Source organism: Plectropomus leopardus, chromosome 4 (genome assembly GCF_026936395.1).
Source record: "Plectropomus leopardus strain MGB_pleo_1.0 chromosome 4, ASM2693639v1, whole genome shotgun sequence".
Classification (NCBI taxonomy): Eukaryota; Metazoa; Chordata; class Actinopteri; order Perciformes; family Serranidae; genus Plectropomus; species Plectropomus leopardus.
Genome location: NC_142179.1, coordinates 30,834,578 through 30,862,035, shown reverse-complemented (window position 1 = coordinate 30,862,035; position 27,458 = coordinate 30,834,578). Strand labels below are relative to the sequence as shown.

Genomic DNA, 27,458 nt, shown 5'->3' with positions numbered 1-27,458 from the left:
AAGATTTTCTGATTTTTGCAGCTGGACCGTTCAATAGAAGTGCTTTTGAAATATATTTATCCATTAGTTATTCACTGATGAAGCGCAGCACGTACTACAGATTGAGCAGCAGAATATCACGTGAATTGAAAGAACTTAAACCTCTGAATTTAGAGAGGGGACTCAGACTGGTACAAAGGCACACACACACACACACACACACACACACACACACACACACACACACACACACACACACACACACACACACATTTATGGGGAAAAAAACCAAAACAAAACAAACTCGTCGTTGGCAACTGACACTCTAATACGCTCTAATTCTGTTGGAAACACTGCATAATCACAGGTGGCCAACACTAGTAATTTGATATCTCATTTGTGATTATATTCACAAAAAGACCAAAATCGTCTGACTTCTACACATCGGTGTGAGATGACATTACAGCAGTACAACCTGAGAGTCTGGGCCGACTGACCTCATTTCTAACACTTTGTTCTCTGTTTCCCTGAACTGTGGGTTTTTGAGGCAACAGTGTGCTTCCTATGACACCTCAAGTAGCAAGTTGATTCAGAAATAACTTGTTTTTTTCTGTCTTGTTTACATCTGTTTAAGACTTTTGGGATTAGTTTGTTTGAATAAAGCATTTCACAATAACTCTGACCTCACATGACTTGCAACTCATGATACTCTGCTTTGTAGGAAGGTTTTAGCGGGAGGAATTTGACCCCTGATGGCAGAGTTTTTCTAGAGCACACATTTCTGAACTGCTCCCTAAACATTACTGTAATATAAACCACAATGATACTGTAAATCATAAAGCACAAGGTGTAATAAAGTGTCTCTCCCTGCTGTCTGTTCTAGTTAAACATCTACCAGGGGCAATAGTTCTGTTGCTATAGCTACAGATTCTCTGGTAGATGCAAAGCTGCAGGATTATGTAGCCTGGGAGGTCCCACTTTAATAAATTACATGAAAAGGAAAGTAATCATAACTAGCTGGCAAGCAAAGCACGGAGAAATAATGTCCTGACATATTTATTATGGCTAACATTTGCCTCCTGAGTCCAAAACCTAATGACTGCACTGAAAAAAATCTGCACCTAAATGTAAGTGCAAAATTAAAAATTGCTCTTAAATTATGCTCTTACCCCATGAAGTGCTACCAGATAGCACACAGACTATCCAGGAGGAGTTTCTCCTTGCTTCTTTTACCTTGTCCAATCCCAGCATGCACTAGCCTTAGCTCCAACAGAGCATGACTTTAGATCCCTGCTAATTTAATGTTCCCAGACCTAATCGTCCCCAGAGTGGTTGCTCTGAAGTAGCCCTGCTGTATCTCAATGACTTCGGCTTGTTAAAAGTGATGGGATGTGTGTATATATGTGTGTGTATAGACCTACAGTACAGCAACCCCGGGCAAGCACCTTACATGGCCTGACATTAATCACTGTGCACTGTCCCATGCAATATTCACCTGGCTAAGCACAGCGGGCGCAGAGGTTGTCTGCCTTTGTCATTCGCTTCCCTTTATTTCCAGTTCTATTTCCGTCTCTCTCTGTCTTTTTACCTATGTCTCTCTCTCCTTGTCTAAGGGGTTGGGAGACGGTGGCTGGAGTCGTGGAGAGTGGGGAGGTGATGGATCTTATTGAGAAATTCTGAGATGGCTGAATAATCCTGGAGGTTGCACTTTAACTTAATGATACGCTGATTTTACTCCCTTTTGATTCTGGTTTGTTTTGATTGGTCCCATGGGTCATATTCATCACAGCTGCTTTTACATTTTGCCCTCGGATTATAAAGTAGTCTCTTAGTGTATAAATCTGTCCAGCTACAGAGTCAACATCCATTTTGACAGACCAGTCATAACTAATCAGGTATCTGCCACCTCTGAGTTTACCAACTCCAAATCTCACCATCTGGGGCCAGTGCAGATTGGGACCCCGTTCAACTCAAAACCGTCCCCCGGGACTGGAGCAGCCGACATGAAATCCTTCTACACTCCACCCTCCCTCTCTTCTATTTCAACACCGGTGGGACTGTTCCCTCCAATTTTCCCAGCCTTCTCCCGGCATCCCGGGCAAAGTCAACACCACCAGCCCCAGTGGAAACCCATGGGGACGAGTTTGGCTTCTCACACTAAATCCACTGTGGTCAGGCCGTCTGCTGAGCAAAAATAGACGGCATTTAGGAAACTTAAAAACACACAGAGAGAAAGGTACACGCTCCCAGACGCTTATTCATAGAGGAAAATCTTCCTAGAGAAATGAGAATAAAAGTCTACTGACCTTTTTACCAAAAATTGGATATGTGCCAGTTTTACCCAGAATTTCATTTACACTCTTTAACTGATTAACTTACAATGATCAGTATCAATGAACAAAATATTACATCGCTTGGATTTCTCGCCTTTCAAAGAATTCTTTTCATTCAATATTTCAAGAGAAATTCTTCGACTTCTACACAACAAAACAGCAGTGTGCACGTTAAGTGCAGTTCTCCAACACATTTCATGTGAAAAGTCTTTTTTGAAAGCCAAAAATCAATCAACAGAGCTGTGTTATCATTCCAACATTTGTTGTGGTGATATATTACCTCTGTGTGATACGTTCTCTGTCTGATCTCTGTTCTAATTAGCTGGCTTCACTAATCTCTTCTGGGAAAATGTGATTTTCTTATTTATGTAATATTCATGCTCCTATAGTATGTGCTGGAGACTCATCAGATCTTCTTGTAATTCCTTGGTTAGCAATTAAAGTTAATGAAGCTATAAATTAGTCATTCTGAACATTTCTAATTTGTAGTTTTGCTGTGTATTCAAAGCAATTCAAGCCAAAATAAGACGTATTTCATTGAAAAATTGTCATTTTTAGCACATATTATGAATATAGTGAACATAGGTAATCAATATCAATGATAATCAGATATCATTATTGGTTCAAATCCCTGCTACAGCTGAGAAGTAGTTTTGCGGGCAAAGTAACAACTTTTCTTTCGTCATCCATTGCTACTGTGGCATCTTGCAGCAAGAAACTCAATTTTTTAAGGAGACATTTAACTGTATGTAGAAATCTATAACCTTTTCCTTAATTAAAAAAATATATCACAATGTTAACTTTAGGAAATAAAAAGCGTTTAACAATTTGAACATCTTGCTTTTTCTATAAAAATATATAAAACATAGTATTGAAATGGAAACCTTTACTCGCTGTAGTCAATGCTCATATTGTCCGCACTGTTTTTGTGTGCACAACAGCATGTCATTTTGTCAAACACAGGAATCAAGCTCAAAAGGCAGATGCTCAGATTCCTTCTAATTTCTGGAATTTTTTTGCAAGGAAACTTCCATCTTTAGGAGATTTCTAATGTCAGCACTTGGTTTATCTGTGTGTGTGTGTGTGTGTGTTAGTGTGTGTTAACTTCTAAATAATCAAATAATAATGTTGATAATTTTTGGACTGAAACTCTTCACATTGTCATTTATCTCTCTCTTGCACAGACACGCGTGCATTCATCTGCTAACTTGCCTTTGATGTGGTAAAGACAATTATCTGCCGTGTGATCATGCATACATGTTCATGTTACAAGCAGCTGACTAATTGATCTGTCAAGGTCTATTACAAGTCATGCTCCTCCACTCATCTCTGTCTTTCTACTTTGCACACACATGCACACACGCTCATGTGCAATGTGCCCGCAGACACCTCTGCAGCACACCTCATTATCCACTCATCTAATAATGCTCTTTGTTAAATTGCAGTGTTAACCTGAGTAACAGGAGTAAAGGCCTTTTCTATCACATTACCACTTACAAGCTTTCAAACCCCATAATTACATCAAGGATGTCACATTTTAGGGCTGATCTCATTACAAGAGCAACAGTAGGTAGTGTTTCAGTTCCTCGATCAACCACAACATTAAGCGCAGATAATGGTAAACTGAGAAAACGATGTGAGCCCTGAAGAATAGGTAGAAAAATATCTCTTAATGCGGTCAGGGTAAACAGTCAAAGCACATTTCAAAGACCATTTTTATATCAATTACTCACCCCATGGTATGTTGTATTCGTAAAGAAAACTGATTTTCTGAAATGAATCCGCTAAATAAAGAATTACAAATTCTCACACAACTGGTGCAGTATAATCCAAGTCTGATATATATTCAGTCATGTGCTCAGTGCTTCCCAAACAGACAGCCTTTTCTGTTGGACAACTGAGCAAAAAGTCAAAATTATCTATGCTCTCTTCAAAGCCAGACTCCATTGACAAAAACAGTAATTTTACCTGGCTGAACACAGGAGCTGCTGGTCTACCATTGCCTCTATCTGTAGTTTGATTGAGTTTTTGTGTGACTTTGGTGAATCCACACAAAAATTAACTAAATAAGGCAGGGGTAGACCAGCAGCTCCTGTGTTCAGCCAGGTAAAATCACTTTGGGCAATGGAGTCTGGCTTTGAAGAGAGCAGAGACAAGTTTTAATTTTAGTTCAGTTCCCCATCGGAAGGGGCTGACCGTTAGGGAAGTACTAAGCATACCACTAAATAAACCAGATTTGGATTTTACTACGCAAGCTGTATGAGATTGTAAACGGGTGTTCTGATATAGTTTTGCTGTTAAACATTGACCCTTATGACTCAAATTAATCAAGAATTCTCTCAGTTCTTGCTCAGTTCTTGGATTCTTTGTTCACTGAGGGCATGTGAAAAATTATTTTCTTCAAGAATTCAACATAACTCAGGGACAGTATTTCATACACAAATGGTCATGAAATATTCCTTTAAGATGTTTCAATATGTCCGGAAGCCTTACATTCACTCTTTCTTTCAGGACAACAAGAAATTGTACATTTTGGATTTAAAAAAGGCAACAACACTAACTTGCAGCTCAGCCACTTTCCCAGAATGACTCAAGGGAGGAGCATTCACCTTGATCTCCACTTTAAATGGGCTGGAAGCGGGGTTAGCCAGGAGAGATATTGTCTCCTGAGCCGAGCTGCTACCGCTCAGGGTCGCTGCTCCCCAGATAACAACCACCCTACGGTTATCAGTCATCCCGATCACTCGGCCCGTTACCGCTGCCCCACTGCCGATGGGCAGCAGTGCTCCCGCGTCTATCGCAGCTCTCAGGCTGTCCCTGAACTATGCTCCAGTGCACCGTTAATGCCCCAGCTCATCTGATCTGTCTCCGGCTGGCTTACTGCTTATAAACACACCTTGATATGAAAAGGGGACGTAATCCCAAAAGCAGCTACGGTATGACAGGGGCATGCAGGACGCTGGCTTCATGTCCACAGGCTGGCCTGATAGTGAGGGGTTTGCCTAAGGTGGGGGTTGGAATAATAGAGTGAAGTGTCCGGATATGTTTTCCTATATGACATTGTTAGTGGGGTGTGTGTGCAGCACAGGGTGAGCCCCTGCACTAATGGACAGGGATGGTGATGTGATGTGTATGTGTAGCTATCAGTGTGTTGCTTGAGCGAGTCAGCATTATGTGTTATTCATGACCCCCATTTGAAGCATATTGAAGGTCAAAGCCATGTTGGTGCTTTGTGGGTATGCTGCAAGCGGCTGTTCTGGTGTCTTACAGCAGGGAATGACAGATAAAAACAACAGCGCAGGTCAGACTGGCGTGTTGGTATATATGTAATATTATTACCTACAATGTGTAAATGACAAAAATGTGGTATTTATCTTATTTTTTGTCAACAATTTCCCCATAAGAGTGTGAGTGTGTGCTGTGCTAGCTTTGAAGCTGGCTGAATATAAGAAGCTAACACACTGAGTGTTTGGTGGCGCTATGAACTTTCGTTGAGTTTCAGCAGCCAAGGAGGTGAGCTGATAATTACTGATCCTTCATGGGCTTATTGATCATTTTGAAGAATTCTGTAGTCTGAATTTCAATGCTGAGTTTCTTGATCCACCTTGCCAAAAATTAAAACCAAAGGAACTGCGATTTTTTTGTCTTTTTTGGCAAATGCAAATAACTTCCAAACAGTTAGATTCAATTCAAACAATACCAGGATTGGCTTTCAAAAACATCTCCGAACAACATGTGTGACTGCTGGTGAAATGGCTCTTGACAAGAGTGTGCCTGACAGAAGAATAAAAAAACAGACCTTAGACCTTGTGCAAATACACTGTGTCACACACATGCAATGCTCAACCACTCCTGAGCTTCTGGCTAGTCCTCTAATTAGATCAAGTGCTGCCCCCACTGCCCCCCTGTGAAGAACTCTGCTCTGACACTGCAGCTCCTGTCCTCCAGCAAGCTTCTGGCACCCCGGGGTGCCTCGAGGTGACCAACACATCACCGCGCTTGTGGATCATAGTGAGTGACATACACTAGGGACACCTTCTCTGACTGGACAGACAGCAAAACAGAAAGGAATATGGACAGACAAAACTAAGCTGGACACTTGGAGAGGAGGGAAGCCTGAAGGACAAAGAAGAAAATGCTCAAAGTGCACCCAAGCTGATCACTGTGGTGGAGAGCATCCTTAAATTCTATTTACCTATCAGTGTTTTCCACCAATATCATCTGCCATAATGTGTAAACACCTGCTTTAAAACCCAGATGGCTGCTCTGAGCTGCCCTTTTCCCACAGTTAAACTAAAGTCTTTATTTATGTCTGAAAATCTAACTGCTTTATTTTATCGGCTGTTTATCAGCTAAAAGGATCTATGGTATGCCCTCTTGGATGGAATAAATGAGATTTGCTCTATTATTTTCAATCACATTTACCCTGAAACACATTTTTAGATTTTATACAATGTTGGAAAGAGAAGAGTTTCAGTTATTGTTTTTACTAAGCAGATATACTAAGCTGAATATGTCACATAACACCAGAAATGATTTTGAGAAAAAGGCCATCAAAATTTGCAGTACAGCGGCTACAAAGGTACACGCAGAGCCCATAGCACATACTGTACTCTTGGGGCTTGCCCTGAGTGAGAAACATACAGAAAACCTTGGTGACTCTTAGTTATTAGTAACCAATAAGGTGACAAAAACAAGCATACCCAACAACACGGTGCAGGAAGCTGAGAAATTATAGTTTATGTGGGAGGAACTGCTTTTTCCATTTGATGAGCAAGCTTAGGATACAATTAGAAATGAACCTCACATGACAATATTGACAACTTGGATTTAATTTTGATCAGGGGACCCTTACGGACTGACAGAATGTCAGTAATTAAGGAATGGACACAATCCGGACTCAATGACTGCTTCAAAGCTAGGGAGTCAGCACTTTTAATCATCTCTTTAGCTCACCATGCCAGTAAATATGAATGAACTATGCTCTGGTGCTAATGCTTTTCCTTAAATTGATCTGAACAACTGAACTGAGGAGGACCTAACTGGGGTAATGATGCATGGCATGTCCATATTGACAAAAGTTTAATTATTCATATTTTGATGCACAATGGTAAGTGGCTTAGAGCTACATTAGTTCAAGGGGTTCACCAGCAAAAAGTTAGAATTAGAATATAATAATCTTTGTTTATCTGAAGTCATATGAAAACCACTATCCGGGACCCTGTCTTGTTTCTATAAACCTGTCATATATCATTTCAGGGTGACATCGATGGAGAAAGAAATCTCACTATGTAGTGTTTTCTGCTAGCTTGTTATCGTGCCTTTACAAGCTACAAAATTGCATGTGTCATCTGAATTTGGTGAAGAGTTTCAAAATCTGAAAGCTAAGACTTTGTTTATCTATAATCAAACAAAACCCTAAAGTGACCAACATTTGAAATGCTGACTTATAAATCAATGTTTATCTAGAAATGAGCAGTTTCGACATCCTACAGATTCTGATAAAGCACACTACGAATGTGTACTTGGCGTCATTGACTTCACTTGCCAGCAAAGAGAACTGAATACTGAACAACCACATGACTGTGACAGAGTCTGTTGGCTCTGTTGCCAAGGACATTTTCTGTGGCAGATCAAATCCACAAAGGGCTCCTCATCAAAGCTATGTCCATCTGGAAGCAAATGTGTTTTATATGCATGGGATTCCATCTATCAGAGACACTTATAGAGCATGACACCATCACACGGGTTAAGGATGAAATAACATTAGATATCTCTATCTATTGCTCTCTCCTAAGCTCTCAGCTCTTATATCACAAGCACTCGCTCTTACATACTCATTACAGAGTCACAAATAATAAAATGAAGCTTTGAAGTGAAACTTTTACTGCTGCTGTGATCACTGTAAGCAGCTCTAGAACACAGGGTAATGATTACTTCATATGCATTTGAACCAGAGAGACTGGACTTAACAGCAGTGAATCTATCAACACCTCCATCCCATAACGCAATCACCTGAGGAAATGTGCTGGTATTTGTAAGGATAAATGGGAGTGAAAGCAATTAAATTGTTCATAAGCTCCCACAAAATGTTTTCATGGGTTAGGTCAGCCTACAGGCTCTGGAGGACCCTAAGCAGATAATGGCTCGGTCATTTGTTGGAATGTGCCTTTGCTTGACAAACATGCACAAACTCCTATTTAGCAACAATTCATAAATCATATAAAGCTGGGTGTGGGATAAAAAAAAGCAGGAGTGAGCAGGTATGGACTTAAGAAACAGGTCTGATCAAACAACATCTGTACTTATAACTGAGCTGAGGGGATCTATTCAGCTTTCTAAATGCTGATTTAAAGGTGTGGATCGACTGTTTCATATTTCATAGTGTTATCTATAATTAATTAGTTATGTAATGTAATCATGTGTTGAGTCTCATCAGCACTGTCATTATGACTAAGATTGGGTGTTGCTGTTTCCCACAGTATGTGAACACAGCACATTTGTTAGTTCTCAAAACAGTGGCTGGGAATGGGGAGTTATGCATTAAAGGTAGGCTTTAGTTTTCAGCATGCAGAGAACTAAAGTCTGGGCTGGTTAAAAGATATCTGAGCTACTTGTCCTCAGACTGTGGGACAGTCAAACATTGCTTCAGCCATACACTGAGATTAAAATAAGTAACTGATACAAGAAAAAAGGAAGGGATTGGGAAGTTAAGTAAGAGCAACAGGAAGCCACCAGGGCATGGGTAACCAGCAGTACTCAATAGATCAGTCCAGCTGGGAGAGGAAGGTGTCTCCGGTTATCTATAGCCCTTTTTACACAAAGATTGTGCTATAGGGCTGCCTTTGTACTGCCTCTGCATGTTTACACAAAACCAAACGATGGCAGCATCATACTGCTCGCAGCATCCTGAAGGCAAAGGGCATGACAAACGTGACATTTAACACACGAGCATCCACCTCTAGCATGACACATAATATATGCATCAGCAGCACTTCTAAACAAACAAACAAACAAAGACATAACATGTCAATAACAATCATTTACGTTCTCTGTTATTATGCGGCTGATTTCATCCTCTGCTAGGAGGGTAAGAAGCTCTTGAATGTCATTGTTTTTCCAATTTGCAGACAAGTGCTGCTGTTGTTCCTCTTCTTTGAGTTAGCCACCATGCCAACAGCTGCTTTTTAAATCTCCCTCTGTGGGTCGCACACATGAACATGTCGTCAAAACGTCACACCCGTGCCGCCCATGGTCGTGTCTTCCCAGCTTTACGTTTTACACAGAGCTCATTTCAGGGCTGTAACTATGTCTGTTCCCGGCTCAGAGAAGAGACCAATCTGCTCCCCACTTTCCACGATCAGACGTTACATACAGAACGGTAAGGCAGCATAACGCCGTGATATTCCTGCCTTGACCAGGCAGTGTAAATGGGGATTATGGATCACAGGACTGAGGTGTTGTTTTAGGGGACTTTGCATGGGGTCAATGTGCATTTTCTAATCCAGTAAGCCACAGACACCTTCTCCCTCTAAGGTGCTGCAAAGATACTCATTACAATGGTTAATAAATGATTAATATCACAGAGTAAGTGTAGTTTTGTAGAGTTCATTGGTATGGTCATTTATGGGTTGAGGGGGTTTTGTGACCTCATTACTTTCTCTGTGCACTTTGGAAAATACATGCATATCAATGACAAAATAAACATTTTGTTATGGATTTCTGAAAATATACTCAGACTTTGGTTAAGCTGACGGCAGTAAAACAATCTGGGGGTAGACAGTATTTAAAATTGCATTAAGGAAGCACAAAAGCATGACAAGCAAATAGTTGTAAGATGTATCTATATCCAATATGCAGTTATATCTCTTGGGTAGCACAAAATACAGCATATCTTAACGCACAAGATCAAGAGTTTTAAATTAAAAGTTTCCTGATTCTTTACTTCCCTATCATATGTGCCAGGGACAAAGGACTGGCTGCAGATGGGTAGAAACATAACAAAATGTTTTTAGTTTTACTTTTCCTGTGGGTTTAGAGCTGCTTTTATAACGTCTATACTATTTTAAGCTCCTTGGGAGCATGCGTAGTAAATCTTCAAATAAAGTTACAAAAAAACATGAAATTCAGCATAACTGAAGTTACGGTGTTCTCACATGACAGCAGCAGTTTGCTGATATTATGGAGTTATTATCTGAAATGGAACATAGATCTGGTTCAGTAACCGCACCCTATTGCACTTAAACTCTGGATAAGAGCATCAGCTAAATGCATAATTTTTCATTGTCTCTTAACAAACTAAATATTACAGCCAAACTCATTTTCAGCCATGTTAACTTCCTTAGGAAATCTTATCTGAGAGATATTTTTGTCTGTGGAGGAGGCCTCCAGGCTACATAGCCTCATTATTTAGTTTGGCTTCCTGACTACATTTCCCCTCTTATCCTCAACGGCACTATGGTGGAGCTTGGCCTCGGACAGGAGCATAAAAACATCCGCCCATTTAAACAAACTGTTAACACATAGATGGGCTATCTCACTGGGACAGACTCGGAGTCTGTGGGCTCAGCAGTGTGCTTGAAGCCGGGGATATTGGCAGCCCTCTATCTGCATAAACAAACAGAGAACCACTTCTGCAGTCATGAAAGAAAACAAGAATGGGATAGCAGGGTAAATCCACCTGAAGGCAGCATACCAACTATTTGTTTGTGAAATGACTTTTGCTAGCATCAGGGATCATCAGTGTATCTAAGTCACATATGTTGCCCTTCATTGAGGTCCAAAGGCAATCTGACTAATTTGCTATAATTCTTTGGCCATAAAAGAGCTCTTAAAGGGATACTTCACCCAAAAATGAATATTCAGTCATTATCTACTCACCCTCATGCCAATGGAAAGTTGGGTGATGTTTTTAAAGTTTGCAAAACACTTCTGGAGGATCACAGGGAAAAGGTGTTCCACTTATCTCCTGAACAATTAAAGCAAATGTTGCCAGATTAAAAAAAAAAAAACATAATAAAACCATAAAATGTCTCCACATTGCTTCATCCAAAGTAATCCAAGTGTCCTGAAGCCCCAACATGCCAACTTGTTTTGAAGAATATTGTGTTAATCAACACAATATTCTGTAAACTGTCAATAAATGGTGCATTGAAAAAGTTAATTTAAAAATACTTATGACTGATGAAATTTGTCATTGTTTTAAGTTACATTCATCTCCCTGTTGGTAATCATTTATCCTGAGAAGTACTAAACTCAGTTAGAACATGAGCAATATAAAAAATGGATCATCTTTTTGACATTTTAAATAATGACGATTGAGATTTTAACACGACAATGGTTTGCAGATATGTGATGAATTAGTGGTTCAGATGCTAAAATTGCCACAGCCCTGGCACCGCTGGAGAACCTCACCAACAGTTGGTGAAACTGCATTTCCCTTACTGTATTGCAGTAAAGGGCCACATGTATCGATAAGAAAATGGGTGTTTAGGGACATTTTGACATCAATTCATGGCCGAACTGTGGGAGTGGAAATGAGGTTCATACTTATGCAGCCAGTGCCAAAATGACAGAGGTTTAGAAAACAGGGTTTAAAACCTCTATGTCTTTATAAATCTGACGAAAACTATTCAGTGTTTCTCCTACAATGTTACAGGCCTGCTGCATAGCCCGACCTACAAAACCCCCCTGCCAGGCCAGGAAATTTGCATAGGACGCCGAAGTACACTGTGCTTTTTCCCCTAAGGGGGTAGAAGTCATAAGCCACCCTACTCTGTCTCTGATTGGCTAGCACTCTGTGTCCTCATTGGTTGAATTGTGTTGTAAGAGTGGTGTGGCTCCTTTAAGTGACAGGGCAGTGCGTGTATGTGTGAGTGTATGGTGTGAGTGGTCGAGGGAAAGCATGGGAGCGGGTGATACGAGTGTCAGTGAATGCAACGAAGTATACGGAGCAGAGCAGAGAAACAGGTCTTGCCTAGCAGTAAAAGTGGTCAGCTTAGGGATAAATGTGCTGCTGCTTCTCAAGACCAAGTGGAGCTCCCGTGTGTTGCTTTCCAGCTGACGGTCAAAGTGAAGGGAGTTAACCTCAAAGTCACTTTACTCGCTGACTACAGTCGGGGTGCTAAAGCCGGAATGGTTAACAATCAGACTCAGAGGAGGGTGGGTCATGCCTTTGCCATCATGAGATTGCCTCCAGGTCAGCGCTCTGCTAACTTAACTGTGATAAATTAATATAATGGTGAGGCTTCTCTAGACTTTTCAAAGTGCATAGATTAAACTCTGATAGTGAACTGAGTCATTTCGCATGGGTTGTGTGATACTCAAAACAATTTATCCACCGTTTTAGTGCAGTAATCACAGACTGAAGCCCCAACAAGGGGGAGGCTGCAAACAAGTCACACAGGGAGTCACAGACATAACGGCAGTGAATCCTGTCAATTTTCAAAATAAAACACCCTGTGCAGATTGTTTTGCTTTAAGAAATCAACTACGTCAAACCATGACGTATGAACATATGCATATATCAACAGTGTTGTTTTTACTCTCACTGCCAGGGTAGGGGATTGCAGATTTTAAGAACTGCAACGATTGAAAAGGCACAGAAAGTCATAGGTTAGCTAAATGACCAAAGTACCGTCATCACCACCCAAAAACGGAAAATTTTTTCCAAAACCAAAAACAATTAAGTGGAGCAGTGAATTATGCACTTTGCTCATGATTTACTACTATTTTTTTTAAATATATACAGCTTGTTCAGACACCAACCCCTTGTTGTGTTCAATTTGTTTTGAGTTTTTAATATACAGAGTGACCAAAAATTTCAAATGTAAATAATTAAATTGCTGATCCCTGTGCCATCGAACTGAAGCAAACCACACCAGTAAGTCATCCCAGGTGTCATGTTTGTTAAGGGTTTTCTCAGTGTGTACCACCACACCTGAAAAAAACTGTAGTGGAAACACTGTAATGCATATGCGTATTTCTACCTTTGTGCATACACACAACACACAGTTGAAAATATACACAGAGCTTTATGCATCTGGCCCTTGAACTGTTTTAAACACCTAGTGTGGTAAAGTGAATTGCTGAGTAGTGAATAAATAAAAACAGTGAATGCAGGAACATGTTTGTAGAACCAAAGGTGCAAAAGATAAGAGCCATAACTTTTGGCATCAACAGTAAGCTGAAACCATAAACAAGTCTCTACATAAATTCACTTCAGACAGAAAGTTAGTGCCCAAAATCACCTAAAATCACCACAAACCGTAGTGTGACAAACATGATTACCGACTACAAAAGGCTGCTGCTGACAAAAACCTCAAACAAATTCAGATTCTGTACAAGTTCACTGTGCTTTTGTTAGAATATCCTGGACTACCCTAAAGGACAACATGAGTTGTGTCAAAAAGATTCTACTTCCAAACCAATGAAAACTTGAAAAACATAACTACAAATAGAATTTTTAAAATGACTGACCACAAAAAGTAAATTATTTGACAGCTATGAATAGGCTTAAACTCAAGCCTTTAGCACACTTGAAGAAAATGATTTTCTTCAGTGCTTGAACACTAAGAAGTGGTTTGATGGTGCACTGATAAAGGGGACTGTGTTGTGGCGTGTGAAGTAAAGTTTATCTCTTGGTAACCTCAGCACTGTGGTTCAAAGTCCCCGCTGACACACGAAGAAGTCACATCTGACTTGGGCGTAAGGCTCTGTTCACACTTCACTTTTTTCCAAAAATTCCCCATAGATCTTGTTCTACTTTTATGTGAATGTGGAGCTGCTGTCAGATGGATGGAAAGTATATATTTGGAGAAAAGACTGGTCTGCTTCTTAATTAAAGAGGAGTCGCTGAAACAACAGCACTGACCAATCACAATAAAGAAGTGGAATCAGATTCTACATAAGTAGCTGATTATCCCGTCTGCCTTAATGGCAAAAGCCAGCACAACAGACATCTGTTTCATTTGTCAACAGAATACCCATAAACCGACTGTACATTCAACATATAATGTTACATAGGTTGAACTACTGTCTGGTGAGAATTTCTGACTTGAAATAAGAAAAGAGCCACTGACCATTTTGTTCTTCTTGGAATAAGTCCTCTTCAGCAGCCTCTCAGTCATCCTCTCCTGCTCCCGCTGGGCGTGATGAAGGAAGCCATTCTCCAGGGGATCCACCACCGGCTGGACATTCTCCTCTTCCTCCTCCACCTCCTCGTCTTCCTTCTTCTGCCGCTTCGCCACCTTTTTCTCCTTCCACCGCTCCTTCTTCTCCTGTGTCTTCACAACTCCGGACTTCTTCTGTAGGGAGAAGACAAAAGCACATTTGAGATCTAGACACTAAAAAATGAGAATGTGCGTCAGACAAATATGGATATTACTGTAGATACATCCAGCGATATGTACAGTGAAGTAGTTGATGTGAATATAAATTAAACGCTCTTGATGTGTGTCTTGTTGTGGCGCCCCATGTACATTGGCTGTGTCCTCGCCGCAACGGCCGCGGGTTCGAGTCCGGCCTCGGCTCTTTGCTGCATGTCTCCCCTTCTAACTCTCCCCCTTTCAAGCTCACACTGTCCTGTCAATTAAAGGTAATGAAAGCTCTAAAGAAAAAAAATCACCATAGCAGTGTACAGGATGCCATATAACCTGTTGCATACATCCCAGACAAATTTTTCTTTCCATAGATATCCTGTACTCACACTCAGTGACACAAATGTTAATCAATGGCACACTGACAGGAGATTAACTGCCTTTAGTGTCTCAAGGATTTCCTTAAAAACCCTGAAACAACTGTACAGCAGGTAATGACAAGTCCATGAAAAAACAACACTTCAAGCCACCTTCAAACAAGAACAAAGCAGACAGATATCTGGATGGATAGACAGAGTGGCAGGAGATAAATGTGTAAAAGAATGGAGGAAGGGTGTGCCGCAGCTGGCAAAGAGTCAAGCGCGCAGCCCCTTTCACTGCTGGCTTATACAAAGCAAGCAAACACTCGAGCAAAGAGCGGCGACGCTCACACTCACTCTCTCTCTCTCTCTCTTAAGTCATCTTTAATCCTGTCAACAGCAGAACAATGCCTTACTGGAGCCCATAATCACTTTATGGCTCAGATATAATGAGCTTATGATATGAAGTGTTGCTTTAACACACACTAGAGAAAATACAGTCACTCTACACTTATACTATGACCAACCAATTCCACCCTTTAACTAATAATTCCTTTCACGCTTCGGTTGCCGCCTGTATGGAGTTGCTGCTTGTTTATTGGAAAACAAACATCATTTGTAACTGCCTGGTATCTTACTTAATGGTTTTTCTTTGGCCCCTCCCCCCATTCACCTCTTGACCTGTATTTCATAGAGAAAGACAAAAATAACATCATGCCGCCTGTGTATGTACAGTACTACTAATACTAGTGCCTGGTATTTGCTCAGTGTCAGCTTCTATTATCCACTATGATGGGTAAAGTCTGGCATTTCTTCTCAGTGCAGTGCAAAAAACCCCAAAATATTTATCACCAAGACAGCATTTTAGCATACTACAAGTGCCTATAGATCCCAGTAATATCACATGCATACCATGTGTCATAATGCACATGCACTTCGAGACCCAGTTGAACCCAGTTGAAAATACAGATTTTTTTTAAAGCAGTCATATATCCAACTAGGTATTAAATAATACAAAAGTGCCTGAAAAAGCTAGCAATGACCAATGCCTTCCATCAGCTGAAGTGTGTCATTTAATGTAACTCAACACTAATAGATGGATGAATAAGAGTAAAGGTAGAAGAGCATTCCATTTACCATTTTATAGTGCTATTCACACCACACATAGTATTTTCAAACCCTCACCTGAAACTCTGCAGTTAGAAATTTACTGTACGGCATTAATGGCATGTTTTGTTGGCAAACATCTTGTCTGCTATAAAGTTTTAGGTCCACTGCACATGATCAGTGCTGGGGCCAGCCATTGTGTTAAGACACTGAATCTAGCTAGCCACTGTGGTCAAAGTTCAATTATCTTCAATGCACAACCAACAACATGACACACACAGGCTATGTGCGAGTTCCCAGGACACAACTTTAAAATCATGCCACGGCCTTGGCAGGAAAACTGGTTGAATGTCAGTTTGTAACTTTCATATACTGTATGTTTATGAATTTTGGCTAACATTTGTGATTTCTATTTTGTTAGTGTTTGCAAAAAGACTGGCAAGCACTGCTTTAGCTCTTGCTTGCACTAGCATCGTGGGCAAAGTTACGGGTAACATTGTGGTGAAGAGGCACACTAAATGCACATATGCCAGCCTGTGGAAAACACTGTTGCCAGCCTGACTGCCTGCCTGCTTGTGTGTCTGCTGATTGAATTGTATCCTCCTCCAGGGCCTCAGTCTGCTGCCTGTTATTTCCAGATCTCATCAGGCCCGAGTGGAGCTGGTGCCTTGCTGCTGCTTGGTAAAGCCTGTCGGAGGGGATCACTGCATGTCTGAACGGCAGAGGACGACACGCCGCTGCTTGAAGCTGCATGGAGTTCAAGGCCGAGGGCTGCTAGTTCACGTTTCAACATCTGTTCACAGCCAGCAGCGCCCGGCCCCAACTGCAGTCAGCTCAGCTCTCCATATGAATAATCAAATTATTGGCTCCAAGGGTGGGAGGTTAGCAGATGGCTAGCGCATTAGCCCCCATAACTGCTAATGAATGACACCTTCCGTGACTAAAGGTGTTCATGTGTCAGGCACTGCAAGAGGCACATGACAGAAAGCTTTTTAAGTCCAGGCAAAATGTGTCTGAAAGGGTAACAATCCTAAAACCACCCACACATAGTTATCATTTTCTAGTGTAGGAGGCTTTGCATTCATTATTTTATGTTACACTAAACATTTTTGGTTTGTTCCTTTGCTGGTATCATTCCCAGCTTCATAGTAGAAGCTGTTTGGAAGCACTTGAAGTGTTTCTAGTTATGAGATTTTTTTCTCCTCCTCCTAGTTTCAAGGAAAAAATTACCTTAACAGCTTTTAAGACTGGGTGTGACACTTGCTGACTGCGGGAAGATTTACTTTTTTTCACTGTGAGAGGAAAAACTGTTACATCCATGCTGTGCCAACGTACAGTTAACACTGTAGACCTCTAAAAGCTACAGTTAAGAGTAAAATGTCTTTAAAACAGTATTCTACACTATTTATGGCTATTGTGTGAAGCTTAGAATTGTGTCAATGCTGCTCATTATGACAACAATTAATGTAACAGTCCTATGTTTAGAAGAGAAACTATCATGCGCAGTTGTAGTACTCTGCAGTATTTTTTAATAGTGCAAAAAAGGTTGCTAGTTCAATCCAGCTCATGAGCCAACACCACTTTGACAAAAGGATTTCATGTCATCACACTGACATCACACAGCAGCACAAAGCAGCTCCACTCACCTACCCTAACCTCTCAAGACAACACATTAATTTCCTCTGAGGGACCAGAGGGTATTAACAGGCTACTTGTCATTAAATTCATTACCAGGAGAGCCGTCTTTAAAGAGACGGGAGACAAAGCGGCTACAGTCTGACAAGAAAGGATGCAGAGGACAGGTGTTTTCCTCCTTTTCAGCAGAGTATTTTACGCTGCAGTATGAAGGTCCATCAATACACATCAAGTCAGCGTCTCCTTAGTTATTAATAGAAACATGCCTTTGTGAACAATCCAGCAATGAGTGGAGTGATCAATTAGCCATCAACTTGCAGAACTGTTAGTTTCATTAGCATTGTGGAGGAAGGCCCTGTGGTTATCATCTGCCTCATTCATCCAGGTAGAAAACATTAGTACAGTAGGACCTCACTGATTATTTTACAGTTTGACATGTTTGTCTTTAATTGTATTTGAAATCTGACAGGAGGATTGACATCCTCTTTGGTTAGAACATAGTGTGTGAGCGAAAGCCTTATTACACAGCAATCTTAGGAGATAAGCATTCTCTAACATGTTATTTATATTTATCCAAATTTGGCATTGGTTTGTCTTGAACGGTCTGAAATATTACAAAAACAAAATCCTGATCTTCCTCCCCAATTGTCATGCACTTATTACTGATGACAATTACATGATTTGACTTCAACCTTTTGACCAAATGTAGCACAGTTCTGTTCTTTTTTGTGCTGTATATTTCTCATTATATGCTGGTAGGGATGGGTTTGGATCTGTACTCAAAACCCCTTCAGGTAATAACCAAAATAATCCAGAACCAAGTAGTACTGAAACATCTAAAGTCAAACGATACCTGCATTCATTCCTTTTTTGAACCAGAAGTCTGATCCCAGACTATCCCGGCTCCCCACCGGATTAGCAATCTTTCTGTCATCTCTGAAGACGCTCTTCACAGCTCCACTCACCTACCCTCACCTCACAAGACAACACGTTTATTTCTCCTGAGGGATCAGACGGTATTAGCAGGCTAATTGTTATTAAATTCATTACCAGGAGAGTTCTTTAGTGTGCCGAAACGCCACCAAAGTAAAGCATGGCTACAACAGGCCATGCCATTTATGTCATGGGTACTAAATGATAATTGGAAAAAAGGTATCAAATGAAGTATTTAACTGGTATCATACGGTACTGGTACTTCATTTTTTATGACCCTCAGTCAGACATAAGCAATTAAAGCTAAGGTCTTAGCTAAGGCTATGCAAATGAGACAGATCTATCCACCTGTTTGGCTCAAAGCAAATTGTGGTCCCACAACCCTGCTCACAATAAGTTATTGCAGTCCTTCCCTCTTAAATGAATGAAAAGCACAGACTGTGATGCACAAAAAGTGTACTTGTAGACTAAACTGGCTTGTTAAATCAGCTCTCTTACATTTTTCACTTCAGAAATATGGTTAGAAAATGACTTCTGAAAGGGCGTCTCTGGGTCATGCCAGTATCTCAGTTGGCCAAATGTGACATCCACTCAAGCAAGTAAAACAATGTGACCTTTTACTCATGTCACCACTCTCTGTCATCCTGCGCCCTGTCTCATAAAGAACAACAGTTAGTTGTGTCATAAAAGTGGCCTGGGAGTAAAAAAATATAAAAATCCATGGTGACTTATGTACAGTGACAAGTTGTAGTGGAGCCTCTAGGATGGCATGGGGAGCAGCTGCCACTTTAAGAGTTATATCAACATGATTTGAGACGTCAAAGCGAACTCATCAAAAAAAAACCGAGAGCTCCTGATATTCAACACCTGTCCCCGTGTATCAAACACTGACATTTACACAAACAAAATATTCCGTTTTTTGTGCTTATTCTGATAAAGATAATATTCCTACCAGGCTCACATGGCAAAGGAATATGAATATTCCACTAATAACCCCATTTCAGTTAACATGCCATTTTGCTTCTTCCGGTCAATTTTCCACCAGTGGTGAACACAGCCTCCCTCCTTCATTCCCTCAACCACCTTCTTGAAAAGCTCAGTGTTACAATATTTGTGCATTTCAAGAAACCTGTTGATATCCAAGTTTCTCATGATGTTTAAAAGTGTGTGTTTTCACCCAGACACACAATGTATCCTTGGAAACGTACAAAACTGACCATAAACATGGAAGAGGCCTTGTTTCACAAATCGTAAAAATCCAAGTTGATTAACATATTCCAAATGCGCTGCATACATGTCCACATAATGTTCCTAAAACCTGAATTAAACTGGTATATCCCACATCTTAATATTAAAATGCTCCATTGGGTAAAAAGGCCTAATTTGGAATATCATTATTAGGATTATTAGTGAGTGCATGTAAACATTGTCACTGCGCCAGCTCGCTCAAGCTCCATCAGCATGAATTTCCTCCTCAGCTACAGAATTACCCTGTTTGAACTCGAATATGTATGTGAGCTAAAGCACTTACATAACATTACCTCTAAAAAGCTTTGATGTGGGCTAACTTAGACGATGGCCAATGTGTTAACTGAATGACTGCATATCCTCAGATGTTTTCATAAGCAAGCAATAAATAGACTAAATATAAGCTAGTGACCTCATTTCAGGACAATGCAAAACTAATCTTATCTTAGAAAATACCATGAGAAGCCTGCCCTGCAGTACATATCCCTTTGCCATCCTACTGTTTACATCTCCAGAAAAAAAGACTGGTGGCATGTACAGTTAATACCACATTTAGGGACAATGTACAGACTGCCAGCGCTAGTGAAGCAGATGTTAGTCTTTAAGTGTCAAAATGTGTGTTGCGTTTCTCAATTTATTTTGTATGTGCCAGGATTTTAGGTGCTGTTAATTGTAATATCTAAGCTGGAGCACCACAGAGTAATTAGACTTTGTTTGGCACATTTGCATCTGTTCTCGCTGCTGTCTCATGTCTGCTGTGTTCTATCAGTAATAAACAGATTTCAATTGTCTATCTGTGTCATTTCCATTTATTCACAGTCCACAACTCTGACAATAGATCTATAATAGCTGCGGGAGAAGAGGGGTAATCCATCACTGTGTGTCTGCCAGCAATGGCTTAGTTGTGATATAATTTCCATATGCCAAAGGCCCGAAGTGTTTTTTTTTCTTTTATAAAATGGTTACTAAATTATTTCTACACATAATGGAGCAGCCTTATCACACTCTGTATTATTAACCCATTTACAAATGAATACTGATGCAAGTAACAGCAAAGTAAATTCTTTGCCGCTAAAGTGAATGGCATATGTACTCAGCATTTAGTAAGCATTTAAGGATAAGGTCTTTTGGAAATTGGATGCATGATGTTATCCCTTAATCCTCAACTCGCCACTTGCCACTCTAACCAGGTCAAATAACAGAAGTTTTCACCTTTCTTTGTGATTTATCAGATGTGTCTTTTCATTTTCATCCAAAGTATGGTGAACTGCCATACGTTTCTACAGACCTCAATTAGACAAAATGGTGTGAGTGGTGAATCATCCTCATTTTACCCTGTTCAGCCTGAGGCAGATATGTGACAGTCACCAAAAAGTGGAGAAGAAGTGGCTTAAGATACAATGAGCCGGGGGGGGAAGTGACGGCAGAGGAGAGGGAAGGAGGAGAGGATAAGGAGGACGGACAGAGAAACACACACGGATAGTGCAAGTGAGTGGAGAGGCTGTTGGGGAGGGGGGGGCTTAGCCTGGAACAGGAGAGACCGCTCTACTGGTTTGACCCGACTACGTTACCGTGGCAACAGTTCAGGAGAGCTTTGTTGCTGTACGGGGGACTGGAGCATATATGTGTATGTGTGTGTATGTGTGTGCGCATGCACATGTGTGTGTGGGTATGAGTGAATAAAATCCAACACAGGTTTCCTTGCCTGCAACAATAAAGTGCACGGCTTTACGTGGTTCTGCTGGGGCCTTGAGATCCACCGTGGAAGCACATTCAGCTCCCAAAGGAAGGTTTATGCATTCTGCACAGAGGAATGTCAGCAAAGCCTGAAGTTGCTTGCAAAGGGTAAGGGGGTCTTCATGAGGCATGCATAAACCAGAAGGCAAAAGGAGTCTCACAAATGGAGCCTGGAGTGCAGAAAAATAGACAGAGTGTGTGAAGAGACAGGGAGATAAAGAGAGATGGTGGTGGTGTCTAATGCACATCATCACGCTTTCTCCACCGCACTCTCTTCTTTCTGAGGCCAGTAATTATTTAGACACAAAGAGCTCTGCAGGGTGCACCTCCCTCGACATTAAGCAGGAGCACAAAGAGATTACAGGGGCCTCTTGAACATTCGCCACTGTAAAACTGTCTGCTGCAACACTGGAGCTGTAGCAAAACTGTCCATTAAATACATTTTGAAACTGCATTGAAGGTTTCACTGAAGGTTCATCAAGTGCTACAATAGCAAAGCCTGGATATGTATGACAAAAGGGACTGAATCTACTGTGTCATACAATTACAGAAAGAAACAACAATCTGAAAAATGAGGGAATATTGAGCACTTATATAGTAATAATAAATCTGATAACTGCCAAGCAGCTACACTTAATTTTGTTGAGATTAAACAATCTGATGGACATTTAATGCTCAAAAGAGAATTTAAGTCGGCAATTCAGTTCCCGCTGTTAGTTGTTGGAACTATTTAAGTCCAAATGAAAACTGTTAAAACTGTGTTAATGGCATGTTAAGACAAGGTGACATGGCCCTAACCTTTGCTGTAAACTTGGTTTAATTTCAGTATGACAATGCAGGTGTGACAGGAACTTCTGTGCGTTATCCTGTGTTTATGCTTCGAATGTCCGCCTCACAGAGTTCATTAAAGGCACCCCATGGAGCAATGCTTTTACAGGGGGTACTCGTTCTGTTTATGTCACGCACCAACAGGCACACACGCAGGCACACAAGCGTGATCCACAGCCTGCTGTAGGTTTCACATTTCTCCTCTGAGCAACAACTGGTGGAGGCAGTGCGCCCACAAACATTGCAGTATGCTAACAAGACAGTGAAGGAGACTGCAAGCTAGCATGTGGCAAATGGGATATTAACGAAAAACTGCTCTGGAAACGAGTTAAGTTAAAGTAAATGCACGCAGCGTGTTGCTTAGATGTCAAGGATACAAACAATGCCTTTAAAATCCCATGAAATAGACACCTGAATTCCTTAGGCAACACACATCTTTAATATTAACCTCATAATGGGCCACTCTGTTGCAAATAATTTACATCACATTTTAGGAAGTAGGACATCAGTTTCAGTTATTTTTGCCAATGGTAGCCAAAACCCATTAACCAGTAATTAATCATTTAACTTTTAAGACAAAGATGGATAATTATGTAAAATCCAAGAGTCCTTTCCTTTAAGTGAGCTTTGGTGCTGCTTTTCAAAGCACTATCTGTTTAGGGGAGGTGAAATTTTAATGTCTTGTATTGAAAATGTCTGGCCTTGCATTTTATTTTCCAGCAGCTAGTCACATTAAAGTGTGGAAAAGTAGTGCCCACTGCCCAGCCTTTGGTCTCCTCTGGTTAGCTAATGTTGGCCTTGGCCAATGCACCGGCACCACCTGGGTCGGATGGTCACTAGCTACAGTGGCACAGTCATCTGGAGATTAATACTTCTCGCATTATTTCACATTATGATTTCATTTGAAGTTGGAGTCACAAAGTTCATCACCAAAAGCTTATCCACAGTAAGTCTTTACTATGTGTAAGCTGAGCTGAACTGTATTTTTGAGTTTCTGCTAAATGAAGGAGTGGTATTTCCTTGTAGCCCTGATGTGAAGGTGTTGAAGGAGGTTAATATTCAAACAGTAAGTTCCTCGCTTTCACTTTTCCGTAGGATATAAAAGCAGCGGAGCGGAGTCATTTGTCACACCACCTCAGTAGTGTTTAGCTCCTTTTAAGCTGGCTGAGGTGTGGTTGCGTAGATTTATTGCTCAGTTGTTGGACTGATTCTGTACGCATTACTGCAGCTCTTGACATGTCAGATAAATCACTCTGACTTGTCATGATTTAGACTGGATTGATTTAATCATGCAGCATTTGCTAGCTTTTATAGCCCTGTGCATTTGAAGCTCTGCGGAGACAGCGGTGCATACACCTTCCGCCTAATATCGCTGTCAGCTACATCAAACACACCTTTGATTAACACTCATTTAGCCAGCCTCCCTGTTTTTCTCAAAGCATATAATCAGAGGGTTATTGCCTCGAGGAGAGAAAAAAGGGCACGTTGTGTGCCAAGAGGCTTATCAGGCTGTGAACAAGAGAAAGCACACATTTCTACAGTGATCAATGTTGCATCATTTTACTAGCACATGAATATAATGAACTGCATCCTTTTCACCTTTTGTTAATCTGTGGTGTGTTTTTTTCCGTTCATTTGACTTCACATTTAAAGGGCCGAATCCTTTGTGAGTGTAAGCTAGCTTGGCAGTGTTTTCTGTGTGCAGTGTGTTATGGGAGAGCAGGGGAATGAACAGGAGCGTGAGGTGTTAATCCCTGGCAGGTCAGCTTGCTGCTACACTCGCCCAGGCAACAGAAGCCAACCTGCCTCCTCCGCCCTCACTTTGTCACCTCCTTCTCTTTCTGCTTCACACACTGTTGTTCACTTGGTTGCTGCTCTTGCTTTCTTTATTTCACAGCAGTGCACAATAGGAGTCATGTGGGAATAACTGTCAGGGCGATTTGCGGGTAAAAGCATCAACTTGAAAGCAGTGACACTGCAACATGATATTTTCTGTAGGCTGATTTGTCAAAATATTTTTTCTCATATTTAATAAACTAAACACTCCTGTGTTTAGTGACATTTGAAGTTCCCAAGCATTAGTGTCAATAAAGGACCATCCACTTAACGCTATTTAAGATATAAAATAACACTCTTAATTTGTTAGCAACTAACTGTTTGCATCACAGGCTGGTTTCTATTCAGGACCTTAAAAGACCTTCAAGAGATGAATATCAAAATTCATGTTAACTATTTCCTACCACCTTAAAGAGATAAATATCAAAATATATGTTAACTGTTTCTTGCCACTGATCTGCCACCCTCAAGAGATAAGAAAGCTTATAGAATGTTTGGACATGCATGAGTCAGTGTAAGTAAGTATAGCATCCCTTCCTAGGAATTTTCCACCTCTCGAGCAATCTCTTCTCCGAGATGTAGCTATGATGGTACACCACAGCTTTTCAAATTGCCCACAAAGATTACAACACATTTTCTAATTCTTATGTAAAAATCCATGCTGTTAGCCATCTTCTGCCAAAAAGTGAGCCTTGTGGGTAAAACAGGTATAGATCTTGTGACACTTAATCATACCTGTAGTGACATTAGGGTTGCCAGTTCTGCTAAACCGCCCCAAACTACTTCACAAACAAATAGGTGAAAAAGGTCTTACTGCATAATCTGTGGCAGCTGAAGGAGGTTATTGTAGTTTTTGGGCAGTATTTCATGAGATATTGATTGAAATCAGCTGCACTCAAATCTGGAAAAGGAAAAAGAAAGTGTGCAGGCGAGCATGAAATGAGAGGGATCTCCAGTATTTGGGTGGCTTAATGTTTTGGAGCCTGTTGGGTGGCTTCCCAATGGCTGTTGGCCTGGAGATTTGCTCTTGACCTGGCAAAGCTCGCTGTAGTGTGAGTGCAGGTGGTTACAGTCCTCCTGCCTCTCTCTTTCATTCCCTCCCCCCTCTTCTATTTCTCTCTGCACTCATTTGATTGTATTTTGTAAGCCAGTAAAATGAAACTGCAGGTTTATGACCCTTTAAGTGTTCTTATGGGTGTGTAACCTGCTGTGTGTTTGCATATACTGCTTATACATGTCTATGAACCTTCCCTGTGTGTGCACATCTTAATTAATGAATAAATGTAATATGACTGTACATATAACAATGCACACATGCACACAGCTATTTAAAGTAAAGCAAAGTATACTGCAGTCTTTGTTAGTGTGCATGAGTGCAGCTAAGTAATTCCTAAATTGTGTATGTTGCCACGAGTGTGTTTGTGTTTATGAGTGTTTGTTTCATGCACATGTGCTAGGGCTGAATTAGCTCCTGGAGTGTCACCATCTGGCCAGCGGGTGCTGCAGGGAGAAGAATGGGGGGAATGCAGCGATAACAGGGCGGTGCAGCACAACAATAAACACCACCTTTAAATCTGTTTCACAGCTCCGACAAACAAGAGCACAGAGACACACACTCCACATTAGAGGAATAACAGACGCGAGAGGTGAGATAAAGGGAGACAGGAGGAGTCTGATCAGGATTTCTTCACAATTCCACACACAGCATGTTTCCACACAGCATGTGATGTCTTTGTTGAAGGGATAATATGTGTTGTCTCAGCTATTTATAAGTGTCACCAGGGGATAACAGCATAAATTGTAACTAGGTATGCACCGATTCTGGGCTGATACAAATCTTTAAAAAAACTGGGCAGATAATACAGATTTTTTTGTTGTTGTTGATGTTTATTTTGTATTTGATGTTATTTAGTTCCTCCTTTGATGCCAGAGAAACAAAGAAATCTTCATTATAAAAAAATAGCAATAGTTTTAAAGTCATTCAGCCCTTCATTACACTATCTTTGAATGACCACATATTCAATCATACACATTTATGAAACAACATTTGAAATGCTCCTTTCATATGAAAAACATCTTTTAAGTTACTGCTTCAAAATTCTTTTTACGATATATGATATACAATAATTCACTCTCTTATATCTATTTCATATTGCTGTGAAAACAAAAAAAAATCTCCTTCAAACAACTGTAGTTACTCAAGTTCCGCGCGAAAAACAGCGTTTCACAAGATAGCATTTGAGCACATCACAATAACGTTATATTTTACCTTCACCCAACATTCGATCTTACTGAATAGAGCTTAAATGTATCATAATGTAACTGAGTGCAACCTCAGTTAGCTGTCAGTTCTGGCTGTTAACGGCTAACGTTAACAAGCTCTCCTCTTGCCAATTTCACCACGGATTTGTTGTTCTCAAGGTAGCATTAGCATGGGAACAATAAATTGCAACCTCTGATGCATGCAGTGATGAGTTTACTGCTTTTCTTTGCAACGACGACCACGGTCAGATCTTTGTTTATCTCAAACACTGATGAAAGGGTGCTGTAAGCCTCGAGCCTTGCCTTTTAGCCTGCATAAAACTGATGCAAAACAGCAGAAAAACATCGACCACTGCTATCTGTGAATTTTATTTTATTTGCCACTTGGCTGATGGCAGTCAACAAGGTGATAGCAGCCAATACTGATGAACAGCCTACCAATCGATGCATTGTTACCATGCATCTTTCTTTCACTCTTCTCTTAGTCCTTATAAGAGTTTAGAAGTTGCTATTATCATATTCACTTCAAGACTTTATGGTAGACATACCAATACTATTCACTGTAACTTATGCATTGAGTGTAAATTGCTTTTGCTGATTTACTGCTGCCTGTTCAATGTTTGCATTTATTTTCTAATGAGATTCTAAAGTGCTTGTTGTGCTTCACTTTGCATGTTATTTAGAATTCTAGCACTAGCGCAGATGTAGATGTGTAACAAGATAATTGCAGTTTCCACTGACCACTCGTCCATAATTCTATGTTACATGTATCATGAAATCTGATGATATTACAGATCGAGAGTTCTAGTGAATAATTCATTCATTGTATAGATGTTGTCATTGTGTTTTTAAAGGGCACTTAGAGCACTAAATCCTAAGTAGTT

The 27,458-nt window shown here is 40.6% G+C and overlaps 1 protein-coding gene across 2 annotated transcripts in view; it reads right to left on the bottom strand.

Moving 5' to 3' along the window:
- fbrsl1 (fibrosin-like 1) overlaps positions 1-27,458 on the bottom strand; it is a 312,051-nt gene that overhangs the window by 210,636 nt on the left and 73,957 nt on the right. For both annotated transcript variants that reach the window (XM_042488366.2, XM_088077100.1), the window contains exon 2: positions 14,393-14,617. The gene's annotated coding sequence lies outside the window, so the exon portion shown is untranslated. The remainder of the gene's footprint in view (positions 1-14,392; positions 14,618-27,458) is intronic.